This window comes from Sinocyclocheilus grahami, unplaced genomic scaffold (assembly GCF_001515645.1).
Source record: "Sinocyclocheilus grahami isolate Dianchi unplaced genomic scaffold, SAMN03320097.WGS_v1.1 scaffold365.1, whole genome shotgun sequence".
Taxonomy (NCBI): Eukaryota; Metazoa; Chordata; class Actinopteri; order Cypriniformes; family Cyprinidae; genus Sinocyclocheilus; species Sinocyclocheilus grahami.
The window spans coordinates 771,233-777,684 of NW_015505544.1; the positions used below are offsets into that span (position 1 = coordinate 771,233).

Consider the following 6,452-nt stretch of genomic DNA (forward strand, 5'->3'; position numbering starts at 1 on the left):
TTTCAATTTAAGATTACCACTCAAACACAGAATGTCTAAGTACTTACAAGGCAGAGGAAGAATGCAGGAGAAGAGTCTTTCAAAAGGGCAGAGGAATTTCAGAAACCACCTCAAAGATCCAATCAGAGAGTCAGAAGAGACTGGACACACCCAAATTCTTTCTTCAAGCAAGGAGACACATTCATTGTACACCAGCTGAGTGGAAGGGCAACGTGTTTTATGCTGTCTGATCCAAGCAGGCTGGCAGATGAGCATAATTTTGCCCTCAATACTCAAATCAGTACACAAATGAAAAGGCACACTCTTCTAACCTCATCAACTTACAAAGTGAACATGGGTCATACAGTGCATGGCAAGGGAGCTGGACAGTCATGTGTTTAAGGCATTGTCCAATGAGAGAATGGACAATTCTTTACAAGGGCAAACAATTATTCCAGGGTGCACTGAACAATGTATGTAATACAAGGGGGGGGAAACCCGTTTTCTCTGTTTTAGTCCAGAAGATAATTAGCATTTTCATGGTCGTTTTATTTTATTTTATTTTTTAAAGGGGTCATATGATGTTGCTAAAAATAACATTATTTTGTGTATTTGGTGTAATGAAATGTGTTTATGCGGTTTAAGGTTAAAAGAACACATTATTTTCCACATACTGTACATTATTGTTTCTCCTCTATGCCCCGCCTTTCTGAAACGCATCGATTTTTACAAAGCTCATCGGACTGAAAAACGAGGTGTGCTCTGATTGGCCAGCTATCCAGTGCGTTGTGATTGGCCGAATACCTGTGTGACGGAAATATTATTCCCCTACATACTGTGATGCTGTGTACCGCCTGAGCTATGAGACAAAAACATTAAAACCCATTATAAACGAGGCATTTGTTGCATCCAGTGGGGACATAATTACGGATTATAATGACTTATACTGTCTTCTTATGCGATGCATTGCGCTGCGTAAACATAAAACCATGTGTACATTTGTGATTGGAGAAATGACAAACAACAAATTGGACTCCGCTTCGTCCACGGTGAAAGTGGATCTGGCAATCCACAGCGCAAAGTTGATGTATTCCCTCAGCGACCAGCACGGATCAGCTCTAGGCATGACGAAGCAGATATCGTCCTCTTCTGGAAGGCCAAACAAAGTAGTTTCGCTTTCACAACGACACACACAGCGTCTTCACGACATGGCGGCGGCAACAACAATACTACAGCGAGAATAAAAGTTACGTCTTCTTTCTTTGCGTGAACATTTGGGCGGTGTTATGCAAATCTTCCCACATCGTGATGTAGACATGTGGGGGTGTGTTAGAACGAGCAGTTTTAGGTAGGTGTGGCTGACTCTTAACTTTTATAAAGAATATCTCTTTGGATTTGAGACTTTAGTCTTTGCAACTTTACAGATCTTCTTTATGCACCAAGAGCTTGTAACACTCCAAAGAGAAAGGACAAATTTAAATCTCATCATATGACCCCTTTAACTTTAAAAAACGTTAAGGTTTTGTTCATTGATTACAAAGTCGGTTTACATACCTCAAACGTGATATTTGATTTGAAATTAAATGCATAAAGTTGCTAAAATATTACTACCACAACATGACACGTGTTTGACAAATGTGACAACTGTAAAGTTAACTTGTTTTTTTAAATGTAGCAGTTTTGAAATTCACGTTTGGGGTATTATTTGTATTTGCAAGAGGGTGGCCCCTTCTTTTATTTTGCAGTTAAAAAATTAACTTTCTTTTGCCAAAAGACCAATTTTATTAAATACAACTTTTATATTTCTACCCCTATATTTCCACACCCATGCTGTCATAATTCACGTGTGAATTTCGTAACTTCAACAACGTCCTATTAACAACAGAAAATGTCAATAGTAAAAGCAATGCAATAACTTGGTCCTAGTTACACTTCCTGGATCTCGTCTTATCTCTTTCACTAACCATCCAATCAGCTTGCAGCCCACGACAGCCCACCCAATTGCGGTTTTGAACGTGCATGAACTGCGGACTTGAGTGGCGATCGATGATTGGCCGAGTCCTTGCTCTACCAGCCATTTCGAGCGTGGCAAGTCAGTCAAGTTCAAGTTAAGGAGGTGGGAAGCGAAGTAAGAAAAAAGCAATTAGAAAAAATGCGTGATGAGCTGAGGCAAATCATTTAATGCAAACGTTATTATAACTATCACAGTATTTATTCCTTTGATTACCGGTAGCAGTGTATGCATCTCGGTTTAACCCATTAAGCTATCTAAAGGAGGCGTACATATTAGATATCATGAAGAAAATAACCCTTCTGCTGATTGTGCTGCTTGGAGTGACACATTTCATATTGCCAAGCCTATGCGAAGAAGATGCCAAAGATGGTAAGATATCTGCTGCAGGTCGTTGATATCTAACATGCTTGTGTGTTTGGGGATATTCAGACCCGTTGCACTTGCTAGCTAGCTTGATGCATTATTGTTGTTTAGAACACTGCATGTTAGACTGTGTTGTGGAGACCGTAGAGATATTCTGTTGCACTACAACAAAGACCTGTTAATATAAAACAAGTATCAAGAAAACACGAAATATAAGTTTAGATTTATGCATTTCATATTTGTTAACATTTAGATTCAGCAGAAGATCTTGGAGAGGGAGATGATGATGATGATGCAGATGACACTGAAGTAAAAGAGGAGAATGGAGTGCTGGTCCTGACAGATGAAAACTTTGACACCTTCATAGAAGACAAAGACACAGTACTGGTGGAGTTCTATGCACCATGGTAAGTTTTCTTTGCTCTACATCTGTAGGGGACATGTCATCGACTGCCAAAGATCTTGGTTTAATATTACACTTTTCAGGTGTGGCCACTGCAAACAGTTTGCTCCTGAGTATGAGAAGATCGCTCAGACGCTAAAGGAGAATGACCCACCGATTCCTGTGGCAAAGGTTGATACCACTAAGGCTAGTGCTCTGAGCAGTAAATTTGAAGAGTCTGGATATCCCACCATCAAAATACTTAAAAAGGGGGAGCTGGTGGACTATGATAGGGACCGAAGTGAGCATGGCGAGTGCGCTTAATTAATTAAAATGCCATTATGATTTATTTCCATCAGATTGCTGTGAATTTGTAACAAGTGCTCATCAGTTGACTTCCTGGTGCATTGTTAATCAAGCATGGTTTTAACTTAAATTTTTCAGCCATTGTGGAACGAGTTAAAGTAGTTGCCCTGCCAGACTGGAAACCTCCTTCAGAGGCCACCCTAGTCTTGACGAAGAATAATTTTGATGATGTGGTGAACAATACAGACATCATTCTGGTGGAGTTCTATGCACCCTGGCTTGTATATTTAGATTTCGGTGCAGCATGTTTATCAACCCATGATGTAACATCTTTGCATTCTTTCTGAAGCATCAGTGTGTCTTTTTGAGAGTCCTGTGTTTTAATTCAAACAGGTGTGGCCACTGTAAGAGACTTGCACCCAAGTATGGGAAGGCTGCTAAAGAGCTCAGCAATCGCACTCCTCCTATTCCACTGGCTAAAGTTGATGCCACCGCAGAAAGTAATTTAGCAACACGGTTTGGTGTTTCTGGTTACCCAACTCTTAAAATCTTCAGAAAGGGCAAGGCTTTTGACTACAATGGACCACTGGAGATGTTTGGTAGGTCCATCACCCATTGTCTTGACAGATTGATTTGGAGGCGTTGGAAATTGAGAATTACAATCTCTTCATTTTTTTTTCCCCTCAAGGAATTGTTGATTAAATGTCAGACCAGACTGGTCCTCCATCAAAGCAGGTGCAGACTCTAAAACAGGTTCAGGAGCTTGTCAGAGATGGCGATGATGCTGTGATTGTAGGAATTTTCTCCAGTGAAGAAGATGCAGCATATGAGATCTATCAAGAAGCATGTGTGTATTATGCTGTGTGGAAGTCCTTCTCAAATGCATTAGATATAATCTGTACTTTTTACATTTTTTTTCTAATAATTTGTTCTCTCTTAAATATAATGGTTCTCTCTTCCTGCAGGTAATTCTCTAAGAGATGACTACAAATTTATGCATACATTCAAAAATGATGTCACAGAATTCCTCAAGGCTTCACCTGGACAAGTAGTCATGCTCCAGCCAGAGAAGTTTAGGTCTAAATATGAGCTAGCATCTCATTCACTAACAATTAAAGTAAGTTCTGAATCTTTATTGTTTGTGTGAGATCTTTGCAAACCAAGCATGACACTGTTGTGTTGTTAAAGTGTGGTAACATCAGAGGAATTTAAGCAAACTTTTGCGGGCAAAAAAATGGTCCAATGTCAGTAGTGAAGTGGTGTATGAAGCACTGCTCGCATAGTTGCAGCAAATTCATGTGACCAATTTGAACCCACTGTGAAATCTGAATGGGAATTTATTTTGAACTGTAATTTTTGTGAACAAACATTTAGTCAGTTTTCCTGAAAGATTTTCCTTGTTCTTCCTAAAGGACTCCACACCTGCTTCAGAAGTTTAAGAATTCTACAAGAAACACATACTACTTTTGGTTGGGCACAGAAAACAGAGCAACGATGCAAAGAGATACACCACACGACCTCTTGTGGTTGTTTATTACGGAGCAGACTTCAGTTTTGATTACAGAGTTGGTATGTGTTTAAGCCATGGCTGTTGCAGCGCATTAAAACTCTAAAAGGAATTAAGATAATGCCTGTCGCTCACAATGCAAATGCTTTTGTTCACAACTGATACAATTTATCATCATTTCCACCCAGCCACACAGTTTTGGAGGAGCAAAGTGCTTGAAGTAGCAAAGGACTTCCCAGAGTACACATTTGCTATCGCGGATGATGAAGACTATGCTGATGAATTGAAGAGCTTTGGACTCCATGAAAGTGGGGAGGAGGTGAATGTTGGTATTCTCGGTGAGGGAGGGAAGCAATATGCTATGGATCCAGAGGAATTTGACTCTGATGTGCTCCAAAGCTTTGTCATGGCCTTCAAAAAAGCTAAAGTATTGGTGGGTTATGTACTGTATGTTACGTATTCCTTATGAAAATTAACCTGATTTCTCCAGCTTCATCAGCCTTAATCAGAACTGATTGTTACAATGAGTTTAAGCCAGTATGGTAAGAAATGTTCTTCTAAGAATGCAAATGTAAGACTGACAGCTTTGTATGGGTGTAGAGAGAGCACTACTTTTGTCACAGTTAAAATCAGTGACTACATCCTTTTCTTCTCTGACAGGTAAGCTGAAAGCTATTGTAAAGTCTCAGCCTATTCCCAAGAGCAGCAAAGGACCGGTGAAGGTTGTGGAGACTTTTGATGACATTGTAATGGATACAAAGAAAGACGTCCTTTATCGAGTTCTATGCACCATGGTGTGGCCACTGTAAGAAGCTGGAGCCAGATTACACAGCTCTCGGAAAGAAATACAAGAACGAGAAGAATATTGTCATTGCCAAAATGGATGCCACTGCTAATGATGTGCCTCATGACAGTTATAAAGTAGAAGGTTTCCCTACAATCTACTTTGCTCCCAGCAACAAGAAGCAGAAGCCAGTCAAATTTGAAGGCGGCAAAAGGGACGTGGAGGAATTAAGCAAATTTGTGGAAAAACATGCCTCAAAATTAACACACAAAAAAGATGAGCTCTAAGAGATTTCGAGAAACCACGAACTTTGTATAAATGCAGTTCCCTGAGAATGGAAGCATTCTGGAGGGCTTGGTGACCTTCAGAAAAGAGAATGTTTTGTACTTTCTTTTGCTTCTGGGATCAAAACATTCAGTATTTTCATTCCAAACCAAGCACCGTTTATTTCTCCCAAGTCTTTTAAATAAAATAATGTAAAAACACAAATGGAGTGGTTGTCATAAATAAGTTCCTGTTTGCTTCATCTCAACAGGTTTAGTCTGACGTTATACATCAGGTCCAAACGCTCCTTCAAGTCAAGTCACATTTATTTGTATTGTGCTTTATACAATACTGATTGTGTCAAAGCAACTTTACAGTGTCAAACAGGAAAATAGTTGGTCAGTAATGCAAGAAGACAATAACAGAGTCATTTTTCAGCTAAAGTCAGTTCATTGATGATTCAGTGATGTCATCATCCAGTTCAGCTCTCTTCCTGTCTGTGCTATCAGTCAAGCGTCCCCAACTAAGCAAGCTAAAGGTGACAGTGGCAAGGAACTAAAACTCCATAGGTGACAGAAATGGAGAAAAAACCTTGGGAGAAACCAGGCTCGGGGCCAGTTCTCCTCTGGCCAGACAAAACCAGCATGTTGTGGTTTAATTCCAGGCTGCAACACAGGTGCAGGGGTCTTGTCTAGTTCCTGTGGTCTTGTGTTCTTCAGAACCCAAAAACAGTTCTTATATAAATTCGCTGTGTGCTGTAGTACTACTGAAACATCACAGTCCTGACCTTTATCTCATCTTGGTTGACCAGATAGTGATTCACATTTTAAGAATTGTTAAAATATTGGTGTCT

The 6,452-nt window shown here is 39.9% G+C and overlaps 1 pseudogene; it reads left to right on the plus strand.

Annotated features, from left to right (window-relative positions):
* Positions 1-2,051: 2,051 nt before the first annotated feature.
* LOC107549205 (protein disulfide-isomerase A4-like) lies at positions 2,052-5,813 on the plus strand (annotated as a pseudogene).
* The last annotated feature ends 639 nt before the right edge of the window (positions 5,814-6,452 follow it).